Source organism: Hylobates moloch, unplaced genomic scaffold (genome assembly GCF_009828535.3).
Source record: "Hylobates moloch isolate HMO894 unplaced genomic scaffold, HMol_V3 SCAFFOLD_12, whole genome shotgun sequence".
NCBI classification, from domain to species: Eukaryota; Metazoa; Chordata; class Mammalia; order Primates; family Hylobatidae; genus Hylobates; species Hylobates moloch.
The window spans coordinates 58,640,736-58,658,242 of record NW_026652287.1 but is presented as its reverse complement, the minus strand read 5'-3'; the positions used below and the strand labels follow the sequence as shown (position 1 = coordinate 58,658,242).

Below are 17,507 nucleotides of genomic sequence, written 5' to 3'. Positions count from 1 at the left end.
GCCTGGACAGGGAGCTACCTGCAAGCAAACCTCCACCCTGCTATCTCAGCAGCCCAGGCTCCGTCCAAGCCTCGGGCTGCAGAGACTGTGTCACCTGCTAAGGCGAGATCCTTGTGAGTGCCCCGGGCTCTGTGTCTGCCACGGCCTTGTCACCTCGCTAAGCCATCACAGAGACCCAGGGATGGTGCCTGGCATGTCTGCTCTGAGGCTCACCCCAGCGGGATCTGGAAGTCCCTGGCCTTTTACTTTGATAAGAAGGAGAGAAATCTGGGAAGTGTGGCCATCATCATGTCTGGGGACTGAAGCAGGCCCTGCCCTGCAAAAGGCCAGAGCAAATGCTACTGTACCCATTTTGCAAAAGAGGAAATGGTCCCAGCAAAGGAGGGAGGCTGCCTGAGGTCACAGAGGCGTTCGTGGGAAAGCCCAGGCTCTTGGCTCTCTGTGCAATGCACATCCCAGCCCACTAGGCCGCCCGAGGCACGGTCCGAAGACCATACCCTATCATACAACTGCGTAGCACACATCCTTCACCCTAAGCAAGAGGGAGCCACTCTGACCACGAGCAGTGGGGGTGGTCCACACCCTCCTTCAGATGGGTTCTGGACACCGGCTCCCCCCATGCAGGTGACTATGGGAGTCTTTCAAAGACAGAAAATACTTTTTAAATTTTATTATTTTTATTTGTATTTTAAACTAGTTTAATACAAAAAGAAAAATAATCACTTTAACAAAAACTCCATTGATCTGACTTAACTAGAAAAAAGATCTCAAGGAATCCCAGAAGCTTGTTTTTGGAAGTTGCTTTGGAAGCCAAATGTGAGCATGGGAAACTCTGTGTGCTCAGGCCAGGAAGGGTTGGAGAGAAGGAGGTGGAGGAGGCAGGACCACTATTCCATTCTCTGAGACAGGCTTTCTCCGGGAAAGCTGTGGCGCGTCCCCCTCTTCCCTTCCATCCCCGACTCCTCTGTTCATCCTGGGGTGCCCACAGACCTTCTCTTCTCCCCACAGTGAGGGTCACACGCACCTCCCCATCCTGGAAAGGCTCATCTTCTCTCATGCACTGCCTCTCTCCACCTGCAAAATGGCAAGTGCAAACTGCACCCAGGTGTTCAAAAGTGTGGCACGGGCACCAGTGATGGGAAGTGAGACTCGCTCATTCAAATTTAATTTAATTTAAACTTTTTCTTGCAACAGGGTCTTGCTCTGTCACCCTGGCCAAAGTGCAGCGGTGCAAACAGAGCTCACTGCAGCCTCCAACTCCCAGGCTCAAGTGATTCTTCCATCTCAGCCTCCTAAGTAGCTGGGCTGGCACCCAACTAATTTTTTTGTTTTAACTTTTCGTAGAAATGAAGTCTCACTATGTTTCCCAGGCTGGTCTCGAACTCCTGGCCTCAAGTGATCCTTCTGCCTTGGCCTCCCAAAGCACTGGGAATACAGGTGTGAGCCACCACGCTTAGCCTTAAAATTTTAATAGTCCACTTGCATTTACTTTAATGTGACTTAGGGAAACATAACTAGCACCTTTAACCCATGATCTCACAGCAACATTAGGACTAGGCTAACTAAGGTGGGCAGGTATCAGGCTGGGGAATGAGAGAGTGGGAGAGAGAGGTGGGGGGAAGAGAGAGAGAGAGAGAAGTTGATGTAAAGCTCCTTCAATGAAAATATTAAACAAATAATAGGAGTGTATGGATATGGCAAGAGGAAATAAACAAAGATTATATGGGGAGTAAATGAAGTGCAGATTATCCAGTGAGCAGGCTAAGCACCTGCCTAGGGCACCAGAGCAGTGTAGGCACCACAAAGTTGAGAAAAAATATTTGAAACAATGTGATGCTTTGGGGGAAAATATTAAATCTCAGAACTTTCTTCTATTTCTCCACACTTATGCTACAGCTTCGTATTGTTTTTTATCTGAACTGCACACAGGGGTGGCGAAAGGGAACCTGCCTTTTTGGGGTGCAGGGCCCTTATAAACCAGTCCTCAGTAGGAAAGGCCACCATGGTCAGGAGCTCGGGGACAGATGGGCTCCTGATCTCCCTCCACCTCTGCCCAGAGCATTAGGAAAGACAGACACAGCCCCAGGAAGCACAGAGAGGCCCCTCTAGAGGCAGGCAGTGACTGGAGGCGTGAGCAGGGCCAGTGGCCACCCTCCGTGCCCTGCACAAGGTCCCCACACCTGTCACCTCTAGGCCCTAGGAAGCGAGGGCTCCCTCAGGATCCGAGCGTCAGACCAGGCTCATCAGGGGACGATGGATCTCCTGAACCAACCTTACAAAAACCCACAGGCAAGGGACCCGGGACCCTGAGTCGCCCGGGAGGGCTCACATCAGATAATGAGGAATGGGTTTTACAAAGTAGCCCTCCGCCACAGCCCATGGCGATCCGACCGTCTCCCTGCGGCCCATTATCCGAGCACTTGAACCCTGGATAACAATGAGTTCATAGAGAAGAAAGTGCCCGGCGTTAATTGTCTGTATTTAGTCACGCAAACAGAAGCAATGGTCTGAGAATGGCTGGTTAGCCGCTGACAGCCTCAGCTCCGCGCTGGCTCCGAGGAGCGGTTACAAATTGTTTTGATGGAGATTCTACCAGAGCAGTAAATTTCCTCTTAAACCTGCTTGCCTGGAACAAGTTCTCTCCCCTTCCTCCGTCTTCTCCTTTCTCCCCACTTTTCGCCTTAAATGAAATTCCTGCCGCTGCTAATATCCAACAAATAAACATCATTAAGAAATTGAAGGCACTGAAAGAATGTGTGGTTTATGTTAAATTTTCCCCTGTCAATCAATTCTGCATGTCTGCATGAAACCGATGATCGCATCATCATGTTAGTTTGCCTGACTTGTTCGGCACAAAGAAGGTGGGAACATTTTCTCAAGCAGGGATGTCAGCACTTGAAAAATCCATCACCATCTGTGCTCATTTTCTGAAAGGGAGAAAAACAACCCCTGTTTAAGAATACACCAGAACAAATAACTTGAATGTTTGAAAATAAACCACAGGGTCAAAGAAACTTTATAATGAAACGGGGAAGCAACAGTATTGTTCTGTTTTTATAACGCGGGGCTGGCGTACCTTCATTTGACACAGTCTTTGCTCCAAAAATAGATATTAATAATACCCACGGAAAGACCCGCGCCATGTGAAATGCATGCAAACACGTTATTTTCAAAGCATCTGGCAAGGCCCTGGGAGAGACCTGTGGAGAAGGGGCTCTCTCCTGCTCCCAGCTCTCGAACCCCAGCGCTCTGATGGGGCAGCCTCTGTGTTCATTCCATGCCACGCCTACCCTTCCCACTTGTCCCTGCCCCTCCCCACCCACTTTTCTCATCTGAAAGGCAATCAGAAGCCCCTCTAATCCCAAAAGACCATCACCCATAAGAAGCCAAGGAAGGAAAAACTTTCATCACCAAACTTTTTGAGCAAAGCCGTCGAAGCCACCCTGCGACAGGGACGCAGAAGGGAGGAGGGAGACGTGAATGGAAACATTGTTCCACCCTTAATAAACTTATAAGCCAAGAGCATTTTGATCTAATTTTTCTTTCTGCGTCTCACTATTGTACTTTGTCATGAGGAGGCCTCACATAAATAATGTAGAGTTCTTATGAAAGTTTTTAAGACACCCAAAGTTGGACAGCAGTGTTACAAATGATGTCCGACACAAAGAATATCAATTAATCAAATGGTAAAACACTACAAGAACTCACAGCACACAAGTAGCAGAGGGAAAGATAAATTGATTTTTGCTGCAGCACTGCGCCTTTTCAGCCGCACAACTGTGTGAAAAATACCAGTGAAAAAGTGTGCTGAGGCAGCAGAACCATTTAATACTCCACAAACAGTTATCTGAGGCAACGTCCAATAACCAGACAGCACAGTAATGTGACCTACATACTAACAAAATCATTTTTAGACATAGAAGCGACGCCAAACTGGCCCCCGGGATACCAGTTAGATAACCAGTTATCTCTTGCAACCTTCCCGGAACTTTGTCTTTGCCCCTTTTCCCCATTTCTACAGCTAAAATGTGTTATCAGGGATCGACCATCCAGCGAGCAACCAGAAAGACGAAGCAAACATGTCACTCCTTAAGTCATTTCATTCGCTTGGCGACCTCTTGAGTCTCTGCATTTTCATAGCTTTTTTGTTTGTTTTGATTCCCCTTATGTGTCTTCTTTTGTGTCTGATGGATTTCTTGTCTTTTCCAAAACTTTTTTCCTAGACAAGGGTGGGAAAATCTTGCTGTTGCCTGAGGACTCTTCTTCTCAGGAATCCTCGGAGATCTTGCCAAGTGTGGCTAAGTTGGGCAGGGGACAGGGCTGGGGAGACGCAAAGGTATTGCGACGAATCACACTGTCACTGACCTGCATCATAAGAAATTCTCAAGTGCCATTTTCTCCAAGCTGGCCCCATCACCAAAGATCTATCTCACAGACCCTTCACAGGAAATCATGGTGCTCCACTTGGGAACACAGCCTAGAGTGAGACTGCACAAAAATCAGACTGCTGGAGTCAAAGCAGGGATCTGCTGTGACCACAGAGTGACTTCCAGTGGCTCGCAGTTCCCAAGCTGTCTGGAGAGGAGCAACCCTTAGAACTTGGAGCCTTAGAGAACTCTCACTGGCTTAACTCCCTCTAGTAGCTGTCTATGGGCTGCAGGAACCCATTTTTATGGAATACATGAGGGCTCTGAAGACCTGAAAAGCTCCCATCCCCTCCCTCACTGCCCTGGAGCAACAAAACCAAGATGGCGCCCAACTCAAGAATTTCTCTCCAGCTAGAGTTGAGCGCCAGCTTTGTAAGTGCTTTAAAAAATCTTCTCCTTCTAAACCTTTCTCCCACCCCATTTCAGTCTTCAGAACTTATGACTGATAATCCTCTTTGTTTCAAGAAAATCATGGTTCACATGAAAAAAAAAATGTTCACAAGATTACATGGAGAAAGCGCCAAGTCCCCCTAAAATAATGCCACAGCAATCAAGTTCATCTCAGTCCACATTGTGAGTATTTTTAGGGTAATGTTACCCTTTATGCACCAAGCTAACGATGACAAACCATACACTTCTGTCCCTGAGACACAGCAGATGGAATCCTGGATTCTGCTCTTGGTTCTAATGCTCACCTCCACAGGTGAGGGCTGGCACCTTCCTTGAGATGTGCTACATAAGTTCTCCAAGATGTCACCAGCCATCAGCCAGAGCCTGTGTTAATACAGGCCTTAGCATAATGAATGGTATACTTTGCAGATTTCTCTTTCCAGAAAAGAATGATTTAATATCATAAAATAAAGCTTCAGACCTCCATGCCAATTACTGTGTTTAAGTCATCGAAAGCCACCCAGGAAGGTTAGAGGAGCATGCCAGTGTTAAAGGAATGTGTAACCCATCTGCAAAGAGAGGCCAAGTTACGCTGCTTTCTGGGTAAGAAGAGCAACTCGCTAAAAGCTTCAACACAGTGAGAAGAAAATGTCAGGCACCACAACCTTATTGCATTGGCTATAAACACGAGCCAATAACTAAATCATTGTCGCCGGTTTTACTTGTGGGTCAGGCTGAGAAATACTGAAACACATAATCAAGTTCGGACTGTATTTTAATAGAAAAAGAAAAAACGGTAGTGATCCCAGCCCACTGAGAATGTTATGAAGCAGGAGGGATGTATCAGGAGAAGGGGCTCTCAGCAGAATGAATGGTCAGGGTGACTCTTGAGTGAATGTGGCAGACCAGGAACAGAGGAAAAGAAGGCACATCTTCCTCATACCCTCTGTTAGAGCTCTCCTTAGGAGGGAGGAGTTTCCAATGAGGAAACAATGAAAAGCTAGAAAAATTAAAAGCATCCCTCATGGAAAGCCAAAGCAGGTGCAGAACAGATTTTTTTTTTTTTTTTTTGCACGTCCTCTGGCCCTGGGAACAGTGCCCACCTAATCACAGTGCCCCCTGAACACAGTGGCCACGCCTCATTTAGCAGAGACTAGTTTTTGGTTTCTTTAAAAAAAAAAAAAAGGCAATATTTCACATATCAATCAAAAAAGGGGGGGAGGTATTTAAGTTATTTTAACATCAAGTGTTTTTTCAAAGCTATAAATATATGTGAGGGGACTAATTGTAAACTTCTCCCAGAAACCCAAATCCAAATTCATGTTGCCATGCGAATTCGAGATAATAAATTACATCCTTCTAAGTAAAGCATCCACTGTAATAAAACACCCACCCCAGAGAACTCAGAAGCCCTGATCCCAGCTAAAAGGATTCATGCCTTTAGAATTCTGGAGAGATATATATATATAAATACAATTTTTTCTGTCAGTTCCCTCAACTTCTCTCAATTACTGATGTTCTTTACATACTGAATTTTCTAGGGTTTGATGTGTGATTATGGCTATATTTTTATCTATATGTTTTGTGGCTCTTACACTTAAGCTTTTTGCTCACAAATCTTTTATTAAAAGTACTAAATTGTAAAAAGCACATTCATATTTCATTCAGTGTTCCATACAGAAATGTGAGTTTTCGCAGCAAACACAGCTGCATACAGAAAGTTACCATAAAATAACATACCAGACTATAGATCTCTGCACTTTGAATGTTTCAGCTCAGAAGTAACTTTACTGGAACTATATTTTCCAGAACATTTTCATCTTCTTTCTCAAACAAACTTATAACCAACTTTTCAATTTTCCAAATCAAAGTCGCACGTGAAATATTCACCTTGAATCTCATGTACTTTTAGGCAAAAGCCAAAAGCAAATCCAGAGACATTTCAGACTTGACAGCTTTCATTAGCTCTATCAACGTGTTAGAGGTAAGTGTGTTACAAACCCAAGACATACACATATGTTTTGATATTGGTGTGTCTGTAGATCTTAGCTTGAAATGAATAAGCAGAGAAAAGAGAATAATCTGACTGTGGGGTGAGATGGCTCAGATATTGAGCCAGGAAATAGGGTGACAGAGAGATAAGACAAGAGCCTTTCTGAGTCCTGGGAATTCCAAGGTATTGATCCAAGGCAACAAAAGGAGAGAGAAACTCAAAGCTGAAGTCTGACCAGTGTAAACGAGCATCTCTTTACAAAAAAAAAAAAAATCTCTCCAGGGAATGCACACGCTGGCCTGGTCAGCTAGCAAGCCACTGACCTTTTGAAAAAAAAGGAGTGTAGAATTAAAACTGCCAATAAGGCAAAACAATTACTCAACACAGATTTCATGAGCAAATGAATAAATGGGTGAATAATGTGAACATTTGTCAGTTGCAGTCAGCATAATAAATGAATCTGATATTAAAATTTGGAGGGGAAAAAAAACCGATGTGACCCTCTGTCAGATCAAATCACTAAATACATCGGGAGGATCCACTCCATGCCTGGCCCAGGCTCTATGCTGCGGGTGGACCGAGGGAGGACAGGGTGCCTGATGGCACAGTCCTTTCCTCACCCACGCTGGCCCCTCCTGCCGAAGCCCAGCCAGTGCCTACCAGGGGCCAGGGCAGATGGCTCCCAATCCCTGCCTTGGTCCCCCACCCAATTCTGCCTAGAAGAGTCCTTCAGGTGTCAAACGGTGGGCTCCCAAACCCCAAACCCCAAGCCCAGATCTGGGGTCACCCTGTGAACCCAACCTTGGCAAGAGACTGTGGCCCAAGAAACACCCTCAGCCTCCAATGTTGGTGCCAGGGCAAAGCTGAGACAACCACCCCTGCAGCTTCTCAGTGATGAAGGGGGCTGAGGCTCAGGGCTACCTCAGGGGCTTAAAGCCAGGACTGCAGAGCAGCCTGAGCTGATTCTCCTAAGAACATTAAATACCCAACTGCTCATCGCTCAGATCACACCTCCATTCTCCAAGCACTTGACTCAATTAACAGAACACTTTCCACCCCTCCACATACACAGTGAAGTGTGCATTTTCCTTCCTTGTTTTGTACAATTGGGGAAACTGAGCCAGTCAAGAATGGGTTCTCCAGGGTCAAGTGAGGACACCAACTCCCCTCCCTTCCCACGGTCTCTCTTGCGCCCACTCTTGCCCCTGCACAAGCTCACTCCTGGCAGGTGATCCCCTAGCCCAAACTCTATATCGGCTTCCTCAACTACTCAACTACAGTGGGGAACTCACACTGTCCAGTCCATTTGGGGAAACCAAGGCCCAGACAAGAGAAAATGTAGCTTCAGGCCCTGGAACTAATGGAAAGCAAAACCCTCAGCCTCCTGCCTTCCAAGCTTCAGCCCTCCTACTCCTCTCTGGGCTACTCCCTTGGGCTCTTAATTCTGCAGAACTTCAGAGGAGCAAATGAGCTGGGAACAGAGATGTCTGCCCCAAGCAGTCTCCTCCTAAGAACAGGCACTCCTCTGACGGAGGCATCTTTGCAAACCATCAGGAAGATGCAAATATGCTTTACCCCTAGAACTTCTCTCCAGCCCAATCATGAGAACTTGGGCTGGTCCACTGTCCATCATTTCCCCCAGATGGTGCTGGCAGAGGCTAAGAGCCTGCAGGGTGAGTGGTCCACGTGGGGCAGTTCTGTGAGCCCCAGGCTTTCATCCTTTCCAGCGCACAGCCACAGCCCTCTCCCCACACTGCTGTCCTCCTGGACTATACTAGGAGCAAAGCGCTGCTCAGGGACCCTACAGGTCGCCTCACCTGCTGGCCCCAACTGCCCCCAGAGCAGCCAGCTCTGGGTCACATAATTCACTCACTCCCTCCCCTTTCGCTGGGAACAGGCAGTGGTTGGCCCCCGCAGAGGCCCCGGCCCAGGTTCTCCCTTGTTGAATCAGTGAAGTTAGGAGGGCAGGAGCTGGGCAGGAAGTTGGATTCTAGCTCTGCAAAGTCTCTGGACCTCAGCTTTCCTTGCAGGAGAATGGGATAACAACTTTAGCTCCCTCCCATCAAAGGCTTCTGGAAGGCTCAAATGAGAAGGCCTAAGGGACCTGGCCTTAAGAAGGATCCATCAGATTGTGTGTGAGCCCGGCTCCAATGGTTCAAGCTCCATTGAACTGGCCTTCGTCTCCGCTGTTTTCTCAGAGGAAGGCCTGAGATGAAGATGCAAATGCGGGCGGTTTGTGCGGGGAAGTTTGTGCGAAAGTTTGTGCAGGAGGTAGTCCCAGAAAATGCCAGGGGATAGAGGGGAGGTGGGGAAAGAAAGGAAGCCTGTGCATAGCAGGCTAAAAAGTGCACTGCACTGAGGGCACCAGGCCTGAGTCCAACTGGGAACTCTAAGACCCTGAGCGGGACTCCCCCACGCTGCTCCATCCAGGGAGAGAGGAGACCACCGCCTACCCACCAGTCCCCATCCCCATCGACTGAGCGGTGCTCCAGAGGTGTTAACTCCCTGGCACGTGTGCTTTTCCCCATGGCAGACCAGACACACACCAGTGACGAAGGACACCCCCAGGCAGAGTCGTGGATGCTGGTGTGAGGAAGCCTCACCCTGAGTGGTGAGTGGCTGCCAAGGGGCACCGACAGTATCTGCTATCCCTGCCTAATAAAATAGTGTCGGCTGGGCACGGTGTCTCATGTCTGTAATCCCAGCACTTTGGGAGGCCGAGGCAGGTGGATCAGGACTTAGAGACCAGCCCGGCCGACATGGTGAAAGCTTGTCTCTACTAAAAATATAAAAATTAGCTGGGTGTGGTGGCCGGCACCTGTAATCCCAGCTGCTCGGGAGGCTGAGGCACAAGAATCGCTTGAGCCTGGGAGGCGGAGGTTGCAGTGAGCAGAGATTGCACCACTGCACTCCAGCCTGGGCAACAGAGCAAGACTCCATCTCAAAAAAAAAAAAAAAAAAAAAGGTCAAAAAGCAAACAGGGAACCTGATTCCCTTTCAGGAAACAACCCCCCAGGCTGTCTGCTCTCCAGAGAAGCTAGGAACCTGGCTGATCACAGAAACCTGGAGGCGGCACCGAGGCCCCTGCCCTGCACCTCCCGCACTGCCTCTCTTGCCCTGCCTCTCTCACCATCACATAGAGCCCGCCATGGCCACAGAACACCAGACACCGAGCTAACTGGTGGGGTGGCAAGGAAGGTGCCTGCCCTCCAGAACCTGGGGTCACCTCTGGGAGATGGAGCAGGTGTATAGCAGTGGAGACACAAGGTGGTGTGCCCTGTCCCCATCCCAGGAGACCCTGGACACCAGCCGAGCCTCAGAAACCCATCACGAATCGAGGAGCTCCTGGGAGCTTCGAAATGCCAAATGCAGATGAAAACGTGTGTGCCTAAAATCCATTGAGCCAGAACCACCAATGCTTTGAGCATCCTGTCTATGAACGTTTTCTTACATTGATATTCTAGCTCCCAATGTCAGGAAAAATTATGTAAAAACAAGAAAAATGCCCCTGCCACCAGAAAGTTTATAGTCCAGTAAGAAAGGATGAAGGAAGTAAGGCCAACACCAATTTGAAAGGGTCGTCTTCCCCTCCCTTGCCAGTCAAATCTGGTGCACTGTGTCTGCTGCATCCATTCAGGACATACTGATTGCTCTCTGCTTGCAGGCCCTGGGGGCAGTTGGGGGATTTACCTGGAGGATTGGGATGGGGTTGACATTCTATATAGAGGGCCCAACAAAAGAAAATGCGTGGAAGGTGGAGGTGTCTGGAGTCCGTGAGGACCAGCTAACAGGGCACAGACGCCAGCGGCTTGTGGGCTCACCCTTGGCCCTGTAGCATTGTAGACTCCCAAAGAGGACACTTTCTCTTGAGAGTGCCCCACAGACTGCATTCTAGAACTGCGTTCTTGTCCTGTGTCTGCTGTTCAGTGGCCACGTGGACCCAGACACCTGACTTCCCCTGTCTGAGGACCACCCGGGTCTTCATGCAAATCCTATTGGATTCTGCATGTGACAACCCAGGTCACTGTGCAAAGCCACAGGCATTGCTAGGAGTTAGAAAGGAGTCAACCCCAAAGACGCAGAACCATGGCTGTGAGTCCCAGGGTCTGCCCACAGCAGGCCCAGGATGCCCAGGAATCTGCTCCCAGCACGTTCCCCACCTGGCTGTGGCCTTGAGCCCTCCCTGCCACAGGACGGACAGAGCCTCCCATCTCCCGAGGACTTGCAGCAGAGCAACACAATCTGCGTTCGGATTTCCAGGGAAGCTGGCCTCCCTTTTCCACATCTTTGCGCCAGTGCTCCATGCATCCTATTTTAGAACGACTTTCTCTGCTTTACCCCCAAACCTTCTTAATAGTGCTGGGAAAAAATACTATATACAAACAGTGATTATGAAAAATTATTTGTATATGTTGCTAAAACGTGCTCTACATCTTTATTTAGCATCATCTCCATGAAAGTATCTCAATCCTTGAGACCTTGACACTGGCTTTGCAGAGGCCTCTACACACCTCCCTCCTCAGTGTGCAGAGGTGGGGCAGATTCTACCTAGCCTACATCAGCACCTGGCAGGGACCTCTCTGCACCCAGCCTGGTAATTCCCCTTTTCCCTGGGCTTTTTTTTTTTTTCCAGCATCATACATTATATTTAAGTCTCTCCAGCAATACAAATTTCAATTTGGCCAAGCTCTTTAATATTAATAGTTGTCAATCCAAATGCAGAGTGCATAATAAAAAATTTAATCGAAACGAATAGCTCACATATTTCTCTACCTCCTAAATATAGTTACCAATTAGACAAAAGATTCGGTTATATAACTTTGTAGAATTAAAGCCACCTACTAAGGACCACCAGTTAGGGCTGAGAAAGCTACAATGCAGATTGCATTCTGTCCATTACTCTTAAAGATAAAGCACATATCACCTCATCCTTCCTTGCTTCCTAGGCATAAACTGTGAACATGGAATGTGCAGGCATGCAATTCACAAGAGTTGTTAAAGCTAAATTGTAATCACAAAGTTACCCAGAGTGATAACAGAAGGGACCCAGGGCATCCCTTCTGTCACCATCTATAGCTAAAGCAACAGTATCCCCATCGCCGCTACCCCATTTTGCAGACAGAATAACTGAGGCTCAGAGGCACAGTGCACGCACCTCAGCTTCCTATTCCCTCAGACACAAAATTGTCATGTGAAGAGGTTATTTCTGTTTAATATGAGAAATAAGTTGTTGCCGGTTTCCCTGCTCTATGCTGAGAATCTGCACGTCACCACTGGATCAGGGGAGCCGCAGTCCCCAGAGCCTATGAAAACATCCACAGCCAGAATCACTTCCCAGGCAGGGAAGACACAAAGGCTGACTTTCCATTGTGATGACCAGGGGCCTGATGGGGCGTCCCAGAACCACAGTTTCAGAGGCAACCCCCCGACGATCCAGCATTTTATGGAATCACTGAGCTGGAAAGGACCCAGCCTCTCCTATCAAACCCCATCCCTTCCTATTGCAGCTGCAGAAATAGCCCAGGGGAAGCTAAGAGATTTGACCAAGGTCATGGAGCTAGTTAGCGGCAGAGCTGGGACTCGAACCTCCAGACACACACACACACACACACACACACACACACACACTTGTGCACACAGGTGTCGAAGAGTACTATAAGCGCTGGGTCCAGCCCTCTCCAGGCTCCCCCCATTGCGGTCATCCTGCCAGGTACCTAGGGTATTTCTTCGGCAAATTACTCCAGGCCTCTTTTGTGAGCTGCTCTGGGCTCTGCCCTGAGTTCCATCAAGCAAGAAGTTTAAATGAAATGGCTCCCAAGTTCCTTAAATGGTTTAATAAAACATATACTGACTGCAATGTGCAGTTTATAGTGGCAAACTATTGCCCCTCAGTTGGGAAAAATGACCTCCAGTCGGCAATATTCCTTTCAGCTTCATGATTCTAGTCTGCTGTTGCCCATTCCCTCAACCCACTGGGCAATTCTTTTCCATAACAAGGCTGGCTGCAGCCACTGCGTGCACTGCGGCCAAAGGTGCCCAGCCTGTACCTCCACAGGGCCCATTCTGTGACAAGACAAAAGAAATACCAGGCAGATGACAGTGGCAAATACAGAGGACAGGAAGGCTGCCTGGAGAGCAAAGAGACCCCAGGAAATAAATGTAGGGGATTCAGAGAGATTTGGGGAAATTAAATGTGGCATGAAACGGAAAGCGCTGTGTGAATGTAAGATTCCTATTCAACACCACCCAGAATTGGGATGGACAACAGGTTAATCAGATTCACGGGGGCGGGACGGGGGGACATGCCTGCTCTTGGCATCTGCAATGGTAAGATTTAGAAAACTCGAGGAGGGTATAATATGAATTTCTAAAACTCTCCCACGTTCATAACAAATAGCTATTAATAACGCTTAATCACAAATGCCATTTCCGATATTTGGTGCTGAAAGGTTTTGCCTCGTCTGAAAAGTACTGGAATTTGACTGCCAGAAACTGATGACCTTTTATCCTAAACTGTGCATCGAGATGGCTTGTTAAGCTCATTAGTATTATATGGTGAATTAGATTAGGCATTTTATGATTTTTCAAAAGAGGCTTTTTTGATATAAAAAAGCAGCAATTTCCTTTTTTGACATTTTTCATTTTTAAGGTAATAAAAATGGCACATGTGTACCATGGCATAATGGATTAATTAAGGAATATTATGTTTATCCTAACTCTTAACCCAGTTGTACATCTTCATAACTCACTCATAAAAATTAATGCATTATCTTATACCATGGGATGATAGATCTTCTATTTTTACCAAACCTGCTCAGAATGCATTGTTCTAAATTGGATTATTCTGAGAAATAGTGAATACCATATTCCAATATCATCAGCCCAAAATCATATTGTGATTTTAAAATGTTATATTATTATATATAAAATCTAAACCTTCTCCCCACTGTGGCTTTGAATTGCTGGACTCTTCCGGCTCTTGAAGGATCAAGCTACCCCCCACCTACCCTCACAGGCAGCCTATTTTATATCTCCTCTCATTCACAATGGATTTGTTGTTTAAAAAACACATTCATTGCATCAAAGAGTCACTGGACAATATTTTTGGCTATCCCTTTGTGTCTTGATGGTAGATGTGACTATAAAAGAATATTCATGCAAGATTCATAAAGGCCCCAGATTTCTAAATCAACAGATGAAAAATCCCTAAAAATAATAATGTCCAGATGTTGCTTATTTAAATGAGCTGTTGCCATTTAATGTTGCCAATCACAAAAGTGATAGAATTTGTGAATTTCAAGGTATTCATAATTTACAGAGGATTATAATTTTTATCAAGGGAGCATCCAAGGTGATTAAAATCAGTGATTTCAATAAATACAAATGATTCTTTCACAGAGGCTACCTTTATAAACTTGGCCTCATACCACGAAGCCCACACTTTCACATTGTAGAGTCTTTTTCTTTCCCAGGCCCCCCTTTGGCAGGGAATGTGACCTGCCAGGCCTAAAATGCAGATTATTTTTAATGTGCTACAACTTCAGAATTGGAGGGACTCTTAGAAGTCATATAGAGCCAATTTCTCTTACGGGTAAGAAAACAGAGCTCAAAAATGTTTGACCCAAAGTCTTGCAGCTGAGAAGTAAGTAAGAAGCTTCCAGAATCCAGCCTTCTGAGGTCCACCCACTAAAATTTAGGTTTAGCGTTACTATAATCCCAGGCCCACTGGCATTGCCAAAGGAGACTGGGAGAAACGAAGATTCCCAGGTTCCTTCCCAGACTGGTATACCTGCAGATACGGGGCCTGGGAACCTACACCTGAAACAGATTCTCCCAGCAATCCTGAAACCATCGCTATAATGTATTCCCTGGTCTCAAGTCTCCTAGATACCAAAAAAGTTTCTTTGGTGTGAGACAGGATGAAGGAGTCAGCACACCGTTCTTCTGCAGTTGACAAAGATCTTTCAACAGCCCAGGATGCTGTAAGGATTCTGACCCCAACGCTACCAGCATTAGGAAACTCCCACGCAAATGGTCATCAAGAGACCTGCTCTTGGTTGCACATCCTCTGCGCTGTATGGCAAAGCAAAGATAGGGTATGGGGCCTCTGCACAGCTGGTGATGGGGTGTGAGCCACAGGGGGACATCCTGGGCACACCTCCTATGGTCCAGTTGCAACCAAGGGTCTCAGCTTGAGTCAGAGTATGTGGTGATATGTCTTGATTTCTAATAGGCACCTGGAATTAGCCGGCTATTCTAAAGGGAAGAGGGTACTGTAGAGGACCCAGTGGGATTCCTTAAAGAAGGGCATGAGGCCAGGCCAGGTGGCTCACACCTGTAACCCCAGAACTTTGGGAGGCCAAGACGGGCTGATCATGAGGCCAGGAGTTCAAGACCAGCCTGACCAATATGATGAAACCCCATCTCTACTAAAAATGCAAAAATTACTGGGCATGGTGGCATGCGCCTATAATCCCAGCTACTCAGGAGGCTGAGGCAGGAGAATCCTTTGAACCCGTGAGGCGGAGATTGCAGTGAGCCAAGATCGCATCACTGCACTCCAGCCTGGGCGACAGAGGGAGACTCCATCTTGAGAAAAAAAAAAAAAGGGCATGAGGTTTGTGGGGAAAGTTTAACTCATAAAGGGCACAGTGCAAGTCCAGGGGGCTCCTGCTGCCTGGCACCCGAGCTCCCATGCTCAACAAATGCATAACAATACAGGCAGGTTCACTGCCTGGGATGTGCATTTAGCCTTGAGAAAGGGCTACCTGTGGGAGAATTTCCACCCCCAGCTCCTGGCCACTCCTTTGCTCGAGCGGTCATCATTTCTACAAATCCTAACAATAATATCTGCACGCCTAGTCCTTCAAAGAGAGAAAGTCACTACATCCTGGTGCTACACGGAAGAAAAAATAGAGTTCTGACCACCCTTGGTAGGTGACACCTGTGTCTGTTGGGGAAAGAAATTCATCTCCCTTCTTTCAAAATGCAGCTCTATTCAAGAACATGCCAGCCCTCTGAATTGAGTGTTCTTTTTAAAGTTCAGTAATAAAACCTTCAAGGGTTCAAAAAGAAGTGACTTAAGATCAAACGTGGGCCATTAAAAAAAGCACTTAAGTAGAAATTCTGTTAAACTGAATGTAAACTTTCCCCCACGTATCATTTCCAGGCATACGAAGGGATTATATGGTTCATCTAAAAGAACTTCAGGAAAAAGGTGCCTGGTACTGATCACAGTAGTTTCCAGGCCAGCCTTTCCTTAAATGCATCTCATTTAAGTTGAAGATGGAACTGAAGGGCAGATGCTTGGGCTGCAGTTGGACTGAGCTTCAAGACTCTTTTGAAAATCTCTTGGAGCAGGAGGGAGATGTTTTAGATACAGAGGAAGCAGCACTGTTCTGGCCACTGGAAGGGTCTTCCCTGGCTGGGGCCTCGTGCCTGATCGTGGGGCATCTCAAACACCTCATAGGAAGCTTTTCTTCTGGAATTTTTACCCTCACTTTCCCCTCTCCACTGCCAACATCAGCTGTAAATATGGAGGCGAGGCCCGAGTCCCATGAAGGGAATCCAGGGAAATATACAGGTGACAGAGGGTGGCTCCCATGAGGGCTAAAGGATGCTGCCATCCTCTGGCCACCAGAAGGACCTAGATGCTGCTTGAAAGACCACATACCCATTTGTGCCTCCCTTCCTCCAACCAGAAGGCTCGCAGCCTCTGCCCCCAAGCACATTAGGTGACCAGGGAGAAGAACCAGCTTTTGCATGACGTCTCAGCAAAAACCTGCAGCTTTGGACACATTTTAGGCTCCCTGGGGGTAGAGAGCAAGCTGAGAGCTGTCCAAGCCAGCTTTCCATGGTTAGAGACGGCAGCCACAGAAACAGGACCTGAGCCCTGGAGAGATCCACCCACCCTTCACCCTGGCTAGTTCACAGAATCTCCTCCCAGACCCCTCTGCACTATCAAGAGCCATACAAAAGGGTTTCACCCAGGAGGAACCTCCCTGCCCATTTTCCCCAGGACGTCTTGGCCAACTGGGACTTTGACCAAGAAGAGACAGCCATGGTGACATCTCCTGAAGCACCCAAAGGCTCTGAGTTCTGTCACCTGGCCCAGGTAGTGGGTTCTGGGACCTGCGGGGCTGACAGGGCATTGTCCTGCTCTCTTCCCAAGACACCAACAAGGACAAAGTCTTCCCCATGACACTCCACTGCCCTTACCAATCAGGGAATCCTACTGCTCTTCCACCTCCACTGCAGCTGCTTTCCTGGACACTGTCAATCTGGAAGGTAGCATCAAATACTTATCTCTGAAATGGGATAATGACAGTACTTATTACATGCGGTCACTACAGAATTAAATAAGATCATGCATATAAATTAGCACGGTGCTTGACGCCCGGTACACAGTCGTTAGGCGCTAGCAGCTGCACACATTGGATTTCCCCACAAGCTAAGCTGCCCTGCCAGACACTGGTCTGGGCCCCATGGAGGCATCCGGACAGGTGTGAACTCTTATATGCAAGAGGGAGCCAGGAGTTCAGCATGGAAAACACCTCCTGCAGGACAGGGCAGGACTAGGAACAAACACGGCCACATCTGGCAACAAGAGGGACCAAGGATCCTGCCTGGTTTGCCCAATTAAAGAATGAACATTCACCATTCCCATGATTAAAAGTCTTGCCTTTGCTTCAGAGGTT

General features: G+C 47.4%; 1 protein-coding gene across 11 annotated transcripts in view; it reads right to left on the bottom strand.

Moving 5' to 3' along the window:
* Positions 1-17,507, bottom strand: part of ZNF536 (zinc finger protein 536) — a 493,271-nt gene that overhangs the window by 404,933 nt on the left and 70,831 nt on the right. The gene's annotated exons all lie outside the window — the stretch shown is intronic.